Source organism: Schistocerca gregaria, chromosome X (assembly GCF_023897955.1).
Source record: "Schistocerca gregaria isolate iqSchGreg1 chromosome X, iqSchGreg1.2, whole genome shotgun sequence".
Classification (NCBI taxonomy): domain Eukaryota; kingdom Metazoa; phylum Arthropoda; class Insecta; order Orthoptera; family Acrididae; genus Schistocerca; species Schistocerca gregaria.
Genome location: NC_064931.1, coordinates 326,375,410 through 326,391,890, shown reverse-complemented (window position 1 = coordinate 326,391,890; position 16,481 = coordinate 326,375,410).

Here is a 16,481-nt window from a genome sequence, read left to right as displayed (position 1 = left end):
CACTATTACCAGCACTCGACAATTAAAGCTTCCTAAAAGCGAAAACACGCGGAAGAGGAAGCGACAGGTAAGAAAAATACAGTTAATACTTAAATTAACGTAGCTCGCTGCACAGCAGACGTGAAGCAGACGGCAGTTACGACGACACAGAAGTGTATCTTAGGCTTTCTGAAAATCAAGAGACGCACCAAACTGAACTCGACTGCATACTGTTTTCTGGACCTCAGGTATGAACAGAGAAAACGGTTACCGGCGCAGTGCAATTTACTTTCACTCGACGTTGAAATGGTGGCTGATAGCGTCAGCGCCGACTCCAACGGTATACATCGCCGAATAACTTTCTGTTTTTAGTATAGCCGCAACGTAACAGCTCTATCCGGTTGTCTTCTTCCATATCGGACCCCATAAAACTCACGTAGCAACAAACTCAGAACTCCCTCCACCAACCCGAATATTTAACACCCTTAAGTAGCTCGAAGACTGTTAAACTTTTGCCCTCGCACACTACATCTAAGGGTGGCTGCTACGGAAAATAAAAGTTCAGAGTGAAGTAACCGAGCTATTGCTCGTGCTTGCATATTTACGTAGAGAAAATATAAATGTCCTTCCAACTCATCGTTTTACCAACGAAGATATACTGTTTCTTCCATAGCGTAATGTATAAAAATTTTGTTTTTGTACATAGTGTAATTAAATATTAGCTTCGACTGGAGTATGTGTCACCAAGACAGGATGGGCAGCGCTAGTTGCTGCTCATCTGTTGCGTATCATATGAAGTAAGGTTGTAACAAATTCCGAAAGCGAAATGATTTTAGAGATGGTGTCAAAAGAAGGCCAAACGGATCACATGTTTTTATGACCACATACCTCAGATTAGTGCTAGAGTGTTTCAGAGAATAGTTGGTGGAAGTGTTTCTAACTTTATAATAGATGCTATAGTATCTGGGAGAGGTTATCGGCTATACATTAGAAGACTTACGTGATGAACGTGGATTGCAGAATTTGAGACGCGAGTGGTATTGTACTATGCGCCTTCTTCGAGAAACATCATGAGCTGTTAGAAAACCGATTCGTGGAGGTACAGTTCTCGGTTTTCTGATTACAAACGGGTAGGCGCTTCCGACTCGATCACTGTAGAGGTCGAAAGCAGGGACCATTAACTCGTTAGGCCGGCTGCGGTGGTCTTGCGGTTCTAGGCACGCAGTCCGGAACCGTGCGACTGCTACGGTCGCAGGTTCGAATCCTGCCTCGGGCATGGAAGTGTGTGATGTCCTTAGGTTAGTTAGGTTTAAGTAGTTCTAAGTTCTAGGGGACTAATGACCACAGCAGTTGAGTCCCATAGTGCTCAGAGCCATTTGAACCATTTGATTAAGACTAACTGCAGTTGTTAAAAGGAATTTGCCAGGAAGCAAATTTCATCATCAAACATTCTTCTTTGGGGTTGGAAATCTGGGCTATTTATTTTTTTATTGTGTGGCAATACATATACAAATAATACTAAATACTACATGTCCACATCTGACACAGCTGTCCAACATAAAACAATACAAAAGACAACAGCTATAGATGGATATCAAGGTCTTTTATGTATTTTTATCACCCCACTCGTCGTTGTCAGGAAATCTTCCAAACCACCCTTGTAGGCATGTGTGGGACACGTTGATACAAAATATGAACTGTTTGTCGTTCTACATCATAGTCGCAAGATGGTGATGAAGACTTGTCCCCTTGTGGAGAGTGTCTGCACATATTCCATGACCAGCTCGGATGCCGTTCAAGGTATCCCAAATTGCCCCTGGCTGGACGAATCCAAAGGGTTTCATCAGGGTACAGGGTTGTTTTGGGCATTGTGGAAGATAGTTATGTTGCCAGAAGAGTTTCCACTTATCGATTGCATTGAATTCTGTTTCCATAAAAGTCGTGGCTGTGTTAAAACTTAAACTCTATCCTTTTCGCTTCCCAAGATCCAGCAAACAGCAGACAGTCGGGCTCAGTTTGATGCGTTATCAGCACTTTTCCGGTGTACACGAACTAGCACGCTCTCCGTATATATCAGGAGGTGGAATGTGGCTTCAAGAGAGGTAACCAGTATATGTATGTTGGAGGGTGGTTTGAAAAGTTCTCGTAACGGAATAAAAAAAAAGTACTTACATCACTGAAACTTTTTTATTTTTCAGTGCAGTCTCCTTGTAGATTAATGTACTTGGTCCAATGTTGTTCCAGTGCCTTGATACCATCTCGAAAATGTCTTTCCTGCAGGCCTGCAAAATAGTTGTCAACTCCGGCTATCAATTCTTCTTTTGAAGTGAATCTTCGTCCACCAAGTAAAATTTTAAGTTTTGGGAAGAGATGGAAGTCTGACAGAGCCATATCAAGTGAATAAGGCGAGTGTGGTAACAATTCATACCTTAGTTCATGTAATTTAGCCATAGCGACGGCACATGTTTTTCATCCAGCGTCAAGAGTCGCGACGCCCATCTTGCAGATAATTTTTTCATTTCTAATTCTTCAGTTAAAATGTGATATAACCTTTCAGATGACATCTGGCAAGCGTGAGCAATTTCACGCACTTTCAATCGGCGATTTCCCATGACTATTTTGTGCACTTTTGCAATGATTTCTGGTGTAGTGACACATCATGGCCGACCACTGCGCGGATCAGGAGCAGAGTCCCCGAGTGTATTCTGGAAATCTGCATCAATGTCCTTTGCTTTCATACCTTTCTTTACGAAGTACTTAATCACTTCTCGAATCTCGATTTTTTCCATCTTCGCAAAGCACTTCGCGTGAACAACAACAGTGCCACGTCATCGCCACAGCTCTCTTCCAAGAGCACTGACGGGGCACGTGTTTATAAGCAAAACTCTAATGAGTACGACGTGAACAGCTCGTTGCGCTAGCGCTGACCTCTCGCGGTGATTCGGAGAACTATTCAAACCACCCTCATACTGACCCACTAACAATGTACATGGCTTCGTTAGGTTGTATGCCTATCTCTTTTACGCATGGATTATTAAGCTAGACAGGCCCACAGTACTCTGCTATTGAGTATGACAATCCGAATACCGATACTCGAAGAGTGTCTGCTGACGATCCCCAGCTAGTGCCACAGTTTATGGAGAACATTCTTTCCGCTTTTGAGCTTAGAAGCTATTCGCGTCAAGTGCTCCTTAAAATAGTGTGTCCTATCTATCATGACACCTAGGTAGTTTGGATGCAGATTATGATTAAGTTTGTATCCCGCAAAATAGACGTCAAGGACCTATAACGTTGCGAGTACCTAGTCGAGGTAATAGGCCGCCTGGAATTGCTGTGAGGGGAAGTGAATTTGATGAACAGCCGAACGCTAGCAGGCTCGGGTCTCAGAGCAGGCCGCAGCAGCCACTTCAGGTCAGCCTGGGACGAAGACTGGATGTGAGTAAATCCAATAAAAAGGGAGCTGAATAACGGTCGCTCGCTCAGCAGAATGTCGAATGACTAGCAATGGCGGATTCAGACTAGCTGAAAGGTGGCGTCTTACAGATCTTTGAAAGTCTATAACAATTTGCAGACAAGTATTAAATGCAAATCTGAATACATCGACGATTCCAGAAAAATGAGGCACATCCAATGACACAATAATAATTTCAATATCTTTAAAACAACAAAGTTAATATTTCACAGGGAATAAACATTTACACAATGGACCTCTAAGTTAATAACTTTCATCGCTTCACGCGATTTCAACAAACGACTTCTCAGGTAATAGCATTGCACTATTGCTGCCATCCCTGAAAGATAAGAAGTTGTATATATTTTATTTATTGATGTACGACGTGTTTTATATCTGTTCCGTTATGCAAATGTTTGTCAGAACATCATATCCGCCATAATTATGCAGTAAATGAACATAACATCAGTACCTCGTATTGTCATACATATGTAGATATTTTACGAATAGTTTACTATTTGGCCAGTAACTTTATTTAAATGCTAACTGTAAGTGCCATTACAAACTGTGTTATTTATAAGTTGTCAATCGCTTGTGGTAGTGGACACCACGATTGAAAAGAGAACCAACAGATGCTTCCATAAATAAGGCATAAATAACTGTTTAAACAATGCTTAAGGACAATCCGTTTTCATTTATCGTGAGAACCCTTGCGCAAGAATGCTGGCTTATTGAATCAACTATTACTTATATTTAATGTAGATTATCTGATTGTGAGTGTAACAGAATGATATGACATTTCTTGATTTAAATATTGTTGTAACATATTAGTTTAGTCCGAGAAGTGGCCAACGTGAATCAGATCATGTCTGTAGAGCTTAAAACGATGTATTTTTGGTGGGGATGACCTTTAGCCAGTGGAAAAGCAGATGGAAGTGGGACAGGTCAGTGGAAAGTGGGATTTGTCGAGTAAAGAGCTCAAGGCAGCGATTCTGGGCGCTTTATGACGAGTTCTTGAGGAAGGCACAGCTGTCTACATTAACGTGTGTGATTCGATCGTGGAGGTGCTTGATTCTGGGCGGTGAACGGCTGCTATCAAAAGTCTGAAGGGTCTTTATAATTCGAGAGGTCTGAATGTGCGTCGGAGTAGGACTCTACTTTTTTCCGCTTATATTAAGAAACCTCAGGACAGACGGAGTATGATTTGCTATTGTTTGTATCGTGTGTGTTAATTTTTGAATCATCATGTTGGACTCTTAACTGTTTTAAGTTGATGAATATTTCGTGTATTGTGATCATGAAGTGGACTTTATTTTCACGTAACATTCTCAATGAAACTTTTCTGCATTTGACAATGGTATTTTCTGTCTGTATTTTAACTGAATACCATAGGACCACTTCCCGTTCATTTTATATGTAGTTTCTTGAATAAAAATTATTCAACATAATTCTCTGTCGTCCTCATGAATTAACGATGTTGGAATAGAACCCTTTTAGTTCATTTAACTTTTATTTTATATTCATGTGTTACTTTCAGTTATACACTATGCATAGACGGTTCACGGCTACAGGTTATTATTTGCAGTGAGTTAGCTGCGACACATGAAAGCAGACGTGCGTGGCTCGACCCTATGACTACATCTAGCTACTCTTTTTAAACAGAACCGGACATAGACCAGACATGTAACATACGAGCAATATCAAAGTCGCAACTGCTTTTCTTGAATGGGACGCTGTTAGGCAGAGCAAATACACAGCAGTAACCAACATGCAGCCTCTGTTTTATTTGTCCGCCTCTGTAAATGAGTGGCCGAGTTCCGCCTGATGCGTCGAGTGAGCAGGTCGCTGTTTACGTATTCGCTCCGCCGCAGCGCCGCAAGTGATCGGGAGTTTCTCGCTTCAGTGGAGTTTGTCCTTTGTGTGTGTGACATCTTTATTGTCTATTTCCGTCCATCTTTGAGTGTATGTCTGAAAGCGGCCTAGGCCGCTCCTGTTTCTTTTTAGTGGCATCCAACATTGCAACTATGAGTTTTTCGTTTGACAAGTCGACACGTAACGTGCAGCCCGGTTCTTTAGAAATTTATACTTTTCATATTACCTCGGGCCAAGTGCATACTGCTTATTCTGATACTGAGATTTATGTGTTTTTTCTGAAATTCGTAAATTCCCTACAAGTAGACGTGTTCCTATTAAAGCATGGTACTCAGCGTCTCTTTCGGCATGAGATGATTTGGTCAGTATGGTGCTGCCTGATAATACGAATGTTTAATATACCAATGTTCGAATATTCTATCTTCCTCCGGAAAAAGACGTTTTTCTTAAGGAAGTTTTGGTGCAATATGGTGACGTGAGAGGTATTCGCCGTGAACGTTAGTCAAGTCTACACAAGCTACAGTGCTATAGCGGCTTATGTTCGGTGGAATTGCAAATGAAGAAGAACGTTTCGTCTCATTTGCAGGTTTGTGGCTGTCGTATTCATGTTACGTACAGCAGACAGGTGGCGACCTCCTTTGTGTGCAATGAAAGTGGCCATCTCCGAACTAACTGCTCTCGGACAGTTTTTGTTTCGCGGTCTTTTTTGGGACAGCTGTGTAAATTGACGGTTGTAGGAATCAGCATGGGTTTCGAAAAAGACGGTCGTGTGAAACCCAGCTCGCGCTATTCGTCCACGAGACTCAGAGGGCAATAGACACGGGTCACAGGTAGATGCGGTGTTTCTTGACTTCCGCAAGGCGTTTGACACAGTTCCCCACAGTCGTTTAATGAACAAAGTAAGAGCATATGGACTATCAGACCAATTGTGTGATTGGATTGAGGAGTTCCTAGATAACAGAACGCAGCACGTCATTCTCAATGGAGAGAAGTCAAAAAATGGTTCAAATGGCTCTGAGCACTATGGGACTTAACAGCTGTGGTCATCAGTCCCCTAGAACTTAGAACTACTTAACCCTAACTAACCTAAGTACATCACACACATCCATGCCCGAGGCAGGATTCGAACCTGCGACCGTAGCAGTCGCACGGTTCTGGACTGCGCGCCTAGGATCGCGAGACCACCGCGGCCTGCCGGAGAGAAGTCTTCCGAAGTAAGATGATTTCAGGTGTGCTGTAGGGGAGTGTCATAGGACCGTTGCTATTCACAATATACATAAATGACCTGGTGGATGACATCGGAAGTTCACTGAGGCGTTTTGCAGATGATGCTGTGGTGTATCGAGAGGTTGCAACAATGAAAAATTGTACTGAAATGCAGGAGTATCTGCAGCGAATTGACGCATAGTGCAGGGAATGGCAATTGAATCTCAATGTAGACAAGTGTAATGTGCTGCGAATACATAGAAAGGTAGATCCCTTATCATTTAGCTACAAAATAGCAGGTCAGCAACTGGAAGCAGTTAATTCCATAAATTATCAGGGAGTACGCATTAGGAATGATTTAAAACGGAATGATCATATAAAGTTGATCGTCGGTAATGCAGATGCCAGACTGAGATTCATTGGAAGAATCCTAAGGAAATACAATCCGAAACAAAGGAAGTAGGTTACAGTACGCTTGCTCGCCCACTGCTTGAATACTGCTCAGCAGTGTGGGTTCCGTACCAGATAGGGTTGATAGAAGAGATAGAGAAGATCCAACGGAGAGCAGCGCGCTTCGTTACAGGATCATTTAGTAATCGCGAAAGCGCTACGGAGATGATACATAAACTCCAGTGGAATACTCTGCAGGAGAGACGCTCAGTAGCTCGGTACGGGCTTTTGTTAAAGTTTCGAGAACATACCTTCACCGAAGAGTCAAGCAGTATATTGCTCCGTCCTACGTATATCTCGCGTAGAGACCATGAGGATAAAATCAGAGAGATTAGAGCCCACACAGAAGCATACCGACAATCCTTTTTTCCACGAACAATACGAGACTGGAATGGAAGGGAGAACCAATAGAGGTACTCAGGGTACCCTCCGCCACACACCGTCAGGTGGCTTGCGGAGTATGGATGTAGATGTAGATGTAGACGGTTGGTGACTTTGTCTCTTCTGGTAACGAATTTGGGGGTACATCTTTTCTCATTTCTGGCGATCATCCAACATTTTGCACTTTCACTGCAGATAACTTTTTGTCGTTGCAAACAAAGCCTGGCCCAGTTCCTGCAACTGCTTGGACGGCGCGCGATTCATAATAAGCGGCGCCACACTCAGGGTGGTGATGAATTAGTTGTACCTTCTCCTGTCCCACCTCCACATGAACCGCGTCTGTCTATCACTCCCTTACGACGTGGATAGACCTAGGTACCCTTGGTACGCCATTCATGCCTGAACAGAACACCGAATTCTTTGTCACCTTTCACCCAGGTGACGTATATGATCTTACTGTTACTTCTCCTTCTCTCAAATCGTCAGCCGGTATGGATGGGTTCCAAAAGGAATTTCATATACGTTTTTGGCCTCTCATACAAGTACATGTTGAATGAGGTGATATGGGGGCACTTGTGACCGCTCCATTCAAGTTGGAGAAAAATGTGTTGATACCTAAACGTCTTGGTCGTAATAGTGTTGATAATTTTCGTACTCTCCCGTACTGAATTTTGATGACAAGCCTGTGGCTAAGACGGTAAATCGCAGGATTTGCTGACGACTGTCGTCGATGAATATCAGAATTGTCTCCCTGGTTGCTCTATTATCACTCCTGTGTCGATTACCGTGCTGTGGCTTCGGTTGCTGCCGTTACTTCCATCCACTGTGCCTTTTCATTTTTGGTTTTTAGTAAAGCTGTTGATCGCGTAAATCTTGCATTTTTGCTTTGGATTTTGGAGATGATCGGGTTTACTGTGGAGGCTTGTAGAGAGTTATACAATAAGTTCACAATCTTAGCACCTTTGGTAGTTATGAATTGGCAACTGACGCTTCCGATTCCGATCGGTCGAGCAGTGCCACAGAGGAGCACACTCTCGATGTCTTTACGTGGTTTAAATGGAGCAGTAATCACATGGGCCATTGCCGTGGATCGTCATACGTTACTGGGAGCTGTTTTTGATCGTTGTCCTCTCCAAATGGTGTGTCTCAATTGGAAAACGGTTACTGATAAAATCCAGAAGGCAACACTCGAACATAAACGCCACCCTGTTACCCTTCATCAGAAGGTACGAATTTTGGATGCGTACGTGTTGTGCAACGCTTATTACATCGCACAGCTTTTCTCGCTTCTCTTTTTGATAGCTGAGAAACTGAGGCAGTTGTCGGGCAACTTTTTATAGGCGCGTCATCTCTTCAGGTTGCGATACGAGACTGTGACGAAAGTAGGTTCCCTCAGCAGATTAGGCCTTTCCGTCATTATGAGGAAGGCATCTGTCTTATACATTAAACACACCATTTCGTAGGTCAATCTGGACTTACACACTTTTATGTCTCGACTGTTCATCTTAGTACGTCCAGCAAGACTTCATTCCCCTGTTGACTTTAGGTGTCTAAATTTTAAGGTGAGACACATTAGAGAGTTCTACCTTCCCATTAGCTATTAGGGGCCTGAAATGTTGCAGCGGCCGGTGCTCAAGACCAAGTTTTTGTTGACCCGCTGCGAAGAGAATCCTTGCCCCAAATCTGTTGAACAGTTAACATCTCAAATATCTTGGAAAATTGTGTGGACTAACATTAGCCTCCCGGTTCTATCGCCCCCTGGTACAGGATAGTCAGCAATTTGATTTCCACCAGCGAGCGTCTGTATCGAATCAGGATTAGTGAAACAGATACATGTAGTAGGTGTGCGTCCCTAGATACACTGCAGCACCGGTTTATTTGTCGTTACCACCTAGCAAACAGGGCCTGGCTCAGGAAGAAATTGGCTTTCCTTACTCACTCCAAAGAAGCTGCATATTCCACTAATATGATTTTGCGGGTGGCTACTTCTTTTTTCCGAGGGCAAGGACTAATACCGCATTTTGTTTGATTGGGCACTTTATAAATTTTGTCTTTGGTGTTGTAGGTGATGATGACCATTTGGCCTTTCGCCAGTTTATGTCTACGGCTTACTGGTCCTCCTTGCAACTGCTCCGATTTCAAGAACTCTTTGCACCGTTCTGAATCTTACCTTTCAAAGGCAGGGCGTTCACCATTTCTGGCACCAGCTGCTACTCTCATTGTGCTTTTGTTTTCGCTTATCTGTTTTTCCTCTGTATTCCCTCCTTTTGCGCTATTGGTATTATTTTTGGGAACTTAAATCACAAGAAAGAAAGAAAAAAATATGGAGCTATGTGAGGGAGTAGCTCAGTGTCAGGGTGGGGGAACCATTCTGGCCAGGCCTCGGGATCCCACCCCTGCGTACTTTGTCTCCACCAGCCTGAAGCTATTATTGATCGCTTTTTGTAACATGTATTTCCTGTTTGCCAGAACATTCAGACACTTCTCTCGTACTTCATCTAATTAATTCTATTTGCCTATATGGTGCCGGTCGCGGTAGTCTCGCGGTTCTAGGCGCTCAGTCCGGAACCGCGCGACTGCTACGGTCGCAGGTTCGAATCCTGCCTCGGGCATGGATGTGTGTGATGTCCTTAGGTTAATTAGGTTTAAGTAGTTCTAAGTTCTAGGGAACTGATGACCACAGATGTTAAGTCCCATAGTGCTCAGAGCCATTTGCACCTTTTTCTTTTTTGCCTATATGGTAAATGTGTCACTCTCAGTGGTTATGATCTTTATTTCAATGTAAGTTAACTATATATTAGACAACTCAATAAATTACAATTATATTAAAAAAGGGGTAAACAAAAAGATTGTAAACTCCGTGCTCTGTAAACTTAAGGTAGCGTGTTCGAGACCACACTATTCCCTAGTTTCTTTAAATCCCATGCCGCACTTCTGCTAAAGTTTACAGAAAAAAGTACGGTCAGTGAGACCGGATGCAATGCGAGGGGCCAGGATTTGACTCATCATCATCATCATCATCATTTAAGACTGATTACGCCTTTCAGCGTTCAGTCTGCTGCATAGCCCCCTTATAAAATTCCTCCATGGTCCCCTAGTCAGTGCTAACATTGGTGCCTCTTCTGATGTTAAAACCATTACTTCAAAATCATTCTTAACCGAGTCCAGGTACCTTATCCTTGGTCTGCCCCTTCCCGGCTGAGTCAGAGATTTTCTCGGGGACTGGATGTTGTGTTGCCTTCATCATCATACCATCCTCATCGAGACGCATGTCGCCGAGTTCACGTCAACTAAATAGACTTACATCAGGCGACCGGTCTACCCGACGAGAGGCCATAGCCACACGGCATTTTTTTCTGTTTTATTTGAGTCTGGTTGTAACTTGCAGTTATGGAAATTTTAACTGAAGTTGTCTACACCAGAAGTGTGTATTTCTGCAGATATTTCAAAGGTAACTACTGCCTGTTGTCCGCATAGCCCAACTGTGGAATGTGTTTTATATATATATATATATATATATATATATATATATATATATATATATATATATATATATAAGACATTACTCAATACTTTTCCACAGACATTGTCTTTTCATGTAGTTACAGTAAATTTCTTTCCAGCTAATATATTGTCAATTTCTTTGTTGTCCGCCTGCAAAGGACAAGTTGTAATAATTTATAAAGCCGTCCATGCCTCCAAACTAAATCATGCGTTACACTTAGATCAATAAAAGCAACAGATATTTTCTGCTTCGTTTGATGTCTTGCTTCAGTAAATTTTGTTAATGATAAGGCTTGATCAGCGCAGCTCCGTCTTGGTTGGAATCCAGCTTGCACAGCAGAAAGGTTCTGAAAGATCGCTGGGCTAATCCGACTGTGTAAAATTCTATTAAAGAACTAGTAAGCAATGCTCAATAGGGCGACTGGGCAGTAGTTCTTCGGCTGTTATGATGTCTTGCTGGGCTTAGGTATTGCTACGATTTTTGATCGCTTGACCTCATTTTTTTATTTTTTTTATTTTTTATTTTTTGTATTGAACACTAGTCATAAATCCACAAGCCATATTTCTGCTCAGTTTCGACTATGCAAAAGAAATGCGAGATGGGCTTCATCGTTTCCCGGTGCCTCTCCGGGTTTTAGTGCTGTAAGAGCAGGAGATTTCTCAAATTCAGAGAAAGTTCGTGAGAATTCAGATTGGCCATTAGTGTTCTTTTTAAGCAGTGTAGGTCTCCATCTGATGTATCTTGTTCGCGTATGAGTTTGATCACTCGCTGCTCTCGATGTTGACAGTAGATGTGACGCAATCCTGTTAGCAGATATAAACTATGTGATCAAAATTACGTTTTTCGTATTAGGTGCTTTGTGCTGCCACCTACTGCAAGGTACTCCATATCAGAGACCTCAGTAGTCATTAGACATCGTGAGAGAGCAGAATGGGACTCATCGCGGAACTCACGGACTTCGAACGTGGTCAGGTGATTGGATGTTACTTGTGTCATACGTGTGTACGCAAGATTTCCACACTCCTAAGCATCCCTCGGCGCACTGTTTCCGATGTGATAGTCAACGGAGTCCTAACTTGAATCCTATAGAACACCTGTGGGATGTTTTGGAACGCCGACTTCGTGCCAGGCCTCACCGACCGACATCGATACCTCTCCTCAGTGCAGCATTCCGTGAAGAATGGGCTGCAGTTCCCCAAGAAACCTTCCTGCAGCTGATTGAACGAATGTCTGCTAGAGTGGAAGCTCTCATCAAGGCTAAGGGTGGGCCAACACCATATTGAATTCCATCATTACCAACTGAAGGCGCCATGAACTTGTAAGTCATTTTCATCCAGGTGTCCGGATACTTTTGATCACATAGTGTATGAGTGTTGTCGCTTTTCTTTGACATTGTTTCCAGCTAAGTTCCTTAGTAATTTTCATGCTTCTTTACTTGATGTTTTAAAATGGAGTGAGCATGTGTCTCAATTCACTTAGCACGTCTTTCTGTATCGAGATTATAATGTAGGTTAACCAGTGTTTCCGGTTCACCACTTCTTATAGATTTATTGTGCTGTTCCTAGTTAGTTTCATTCCAACCTGCAATAAATTGCAGACTCTGAAGAGGGACTTCTTTGCTACACTTACCTTAACTTCACAAGCTTCCCATAGTTTTTTACTTTTGGCAGAATCCAACGAAGACGTTTGTGTAGATTGTTTTTAACAAATACATCCTACGTTGATTTTCTAACGTTTCACCCAGGTCGAGGAGCGGATGATACGAGTGCGATATTTGTGCCAATTTCAATCAAGATTGGAAGGTGTTGGTTGTGTGGGAAGTATTGTAATACAGACTGGGAATTTTTACAAGGTACTTTATTCTCGTTAGTAGTTACAGAGCATAGATCGGGAGCATAATCATCTCTCAAATTTGCTGATACAAATGTTCCCTTATCCTTTACACCTAGCACCAAATGTAAATAATTATCTTCTGCGCAGTTCACAATGGCTTCACCTTTTACGACCTGAGGAAACTACTATCGTCTGGCAATAACTGCGGGTTACATTGATTGCTCTGGGAATCATACAGTCCGTAGGCACAGGAATGTGCCGAATATTTACAACTGTTTTAGAATATGAAACCATCAGTTGATGCAAACATTTACTAAACTCTTCTCTCGATATACAAAGAATTCAGTGTTCAAAAGTCCCCTACAATTTCAGTTCCATCTAATTGATATCTAACTCTATTGGGAACTGTGTGCACCACGACAGTATTATTCTTAATATATTTAGGATAAATGGCAGCATATGTCGTAAATATTGAAATTATTTATTTTACTGATCGATTCCGGTCACTGCATGACCATCTTGAGTGCTAAAAATTCATAAGAACCGTCAGAAATTAAGATCTTTACACAAATGTGGCCCTATTTATAACTACCATAAAAAATACAGAAACAAAAAAAGTATAGTAATATACAGATTCTCGTACATACAAAATTATTTGATCCTTGTAGGCCCATATCATAGTAGCACAACATTTTCTATGAGGTATGAGATTTACTGTGATGATTACTTCCAACAAATATCTTTGCTTTTCCTGCTTACAATAAATTTTAAATTTACGGAAAAGCCTGTCTTGTAACCTTAACCGTTAACGTTAGCAGTTGCCCATCCAACGTACGGTAAGTTTGTAGCTTATACGGCCAACTAGCTAAGCTCAGTATTGCAAAAACAAGTATCTTAGTGCCCTCTATATTCCAAAGCGTACAACACACAGACATCAGATACCGTCAATATAAAAACCAAAGCTTACATAAAAAGCAATCTTTAAAATCAGATGATTTTTTACCGTCAAAAGTCGTAGCAAAACTTTGAAAAACGTGGTACAGGCATAATGAAAGAAAATAAAATGAAGTTACCCCAGCTAACGTAAAGTACATAAATATAAAAACTTATAGGACTATCGTAACGTAAAAGCTCATAGTAATTTCTTTAAAATAAATACGTAACAGTTAACACCAGAAACAGTCATTTTATATTTCCAAAAACATCGATTAAATGTTAAACGTTTAATCATTTACATTTGGACGTTATCCCCTCTTATCGTACTCGTAGACTTAACCAACCTAATGATTGACATTATCAGCTTAAATTCTTAACAGGCATTTACTAAAAGTAATGAAAAAAATTAAATGATCGTATGGCATAGATGGCCGGGAGGCCCCATGCGGGGAAGTTCGGCCGCCTTATTGCAAGTCCTTTTTAGTTGACGCCACTTCGGCGACTTGTGAGTCAATGATGATGAAATGATGATAAAGAACACACAACACCCAGTCATCACGAGGCAGAGAAAATCCCCGACCCCGCTGGGAATCGAACCCTGCACACCATGCGCGGGAAGCGAGAACGCTACCGGAAGACCATGAGCTGCGGACATTAAAAGTAATAAAATGACATTAAAAAATACAATAATCTCCCATATGATCTACCAGACAGGTAATACTCCTATTTTGCACGTGAGCAACTGACATATTTCAATAGCGACAAAATTTGGCGAGTGTGATAACTTCAATGAATAACCAGGCACATGCCAAATAGGGCTAAAAAATAAAACCAATATTCACCGTTTGATGTTAGGAAACTTCTTAAATACCTTATAGTAAAAACTGCTGAAGAAGAGGCTTGCCTAAATGCGCATCAAGTTTACACCCATATCGTGAATCAGCGTGTTGCACTGTATAAAAACGTCATATGGGCTGATCTTCCGTTCCTCCAAAATATCCACCCCTTTCAACGACCCCATACCCTCGAGCAGATCTCTCTTGCTTCCCGGTTCGTCTTCCATTTGAATACCTACGCCACGTACTCCCACAAGCAGGCCCACTCCACCTTCACCCACTTAGACACCCTCGTTGCAGCCTCTCTTTCCTTCTCCCTCCGCTCCCTCCCCCCACCCGCCTCCTGGCCCATTAACAATACCGTCTCCTATACCTAAACATTCGCTCCTTCCCTGCCAACAAATGGCTTTTCATGCACAACCTGTCCCAGCACCAGGTCGACTTCTTCATCCTTACCGAAACCTTCTTCCAACCTCACCACCATGTTGTCCGCACCTCTCCCTATCTCCTTCACTACACCGACTACTCCCTTCCCCTTGCACGAGGTGGGGTCGCTATTGGCCACCTCAAGCATATCTGTGCCTGGCCACAACTCTTTCTCAATGACCCCACTGAGCACCTTTTCCTCAGCATCCTTTTCCCCTCCCTCACCATCATCATCTGTGCCACTTCTATATCCGTCCCACCACTCCTTTCCCCTACAACTTAAGTTACCATTTTGACTGCACGTTCTCCACCTATCTTATTGCCACCAACCTCAGCATCCACAGCCATGTCCGTGACACTTTCCGTTGGTAGCATCAGTTCCTTGCCACCTTCCACAGTGACCTTGGTCCCCTCTCTCAGCACATGCATCCCGAAAGCAATTTCATCTCAGATGTCGTCTTCTCTTACCCAAACTTCCTGGTGTAACCCATCACTCACTCTGTGGGGGCACTAACTCCTACCAAACTCATTCACCCTCACCCCTCTACTCTTCCTCCACACGCCATCTTTCTTCTCCATGAATCCCGCAGAATTTACTGCTCCTTCCTCCACACCAATGACTGGGATACACTCTTCTGCCTCTGGCAATTACAACGACACGTCGAAAACCTCCTTACAGCAAAGAAACTCTGGGACTGATGCCAGACACATACACACCTCAACTCTGCCCTCCCTGTCAACTCCTCCAAGTACTGGTCCGCCTTCCACCACCTTACTGGTAGCCATACCCCTACATTACCCTCTTCTCCATGTCAACTGCCCCTTCCCTGACAACCTCCGTAAGGCTACCATTTTGCTTCCCATCTCTCCGAGGACTTCGCCACTCCTGAAGATCCCCATTTTGATTACTCTCTATTTCCCTCAGTCCTTGAATTCACCGATTTCTCTGTCCCACCACTCGCCTCCAGTTTGCAGTTACCACGCTCATAAACACTTCCATTACAGCCCATGACATCAAACTCGTGCTCCACTCCAAATGTAAAACTGCCCCTGGTCACAATGGTGGTACCTACTGCCATCTCAAGGAATCTACCCCCTTCTTCCTGGCTGCCCTGACTACCCTGTATAATGTCCTCTTATCCACTGGCTCTTACCCTGACCAGTGGAGGACTTGCTATGTACTGCTGTTGCCTAAACCCCTTTGACACCTCTCCTTATGCCCCCATCTGCTTCACCTTAATGCTCAGTAAGGCCTTCGAGTCCATCCTCTCCCACTGCATTCATCATCACCTTAACCAGCACCACATCCTTCCTCTTACCCAGTGTGGCATCTGGCCCCCCTTATCAGCTGATGACCAGCTCCTTAATCTTTACAATCTTCTTCCCCTCCAACGTAACTCCTGTCACTCCACTATCTTCATTTCCCTTGACCTCCAGGACATCTAAAACCGTGTCTGACATCCTGGGTTCCTTGTTAAACTCCAGACCTACGCTCTTCCCATCAATTTCGTCCATCTCTTTGCTTCCTTCCTCTCCTGTCGTCCCTGCTACACCACTATCCACAATACCAACTTCCGTACTTTATATCCCACTGCCTGCATGTCCC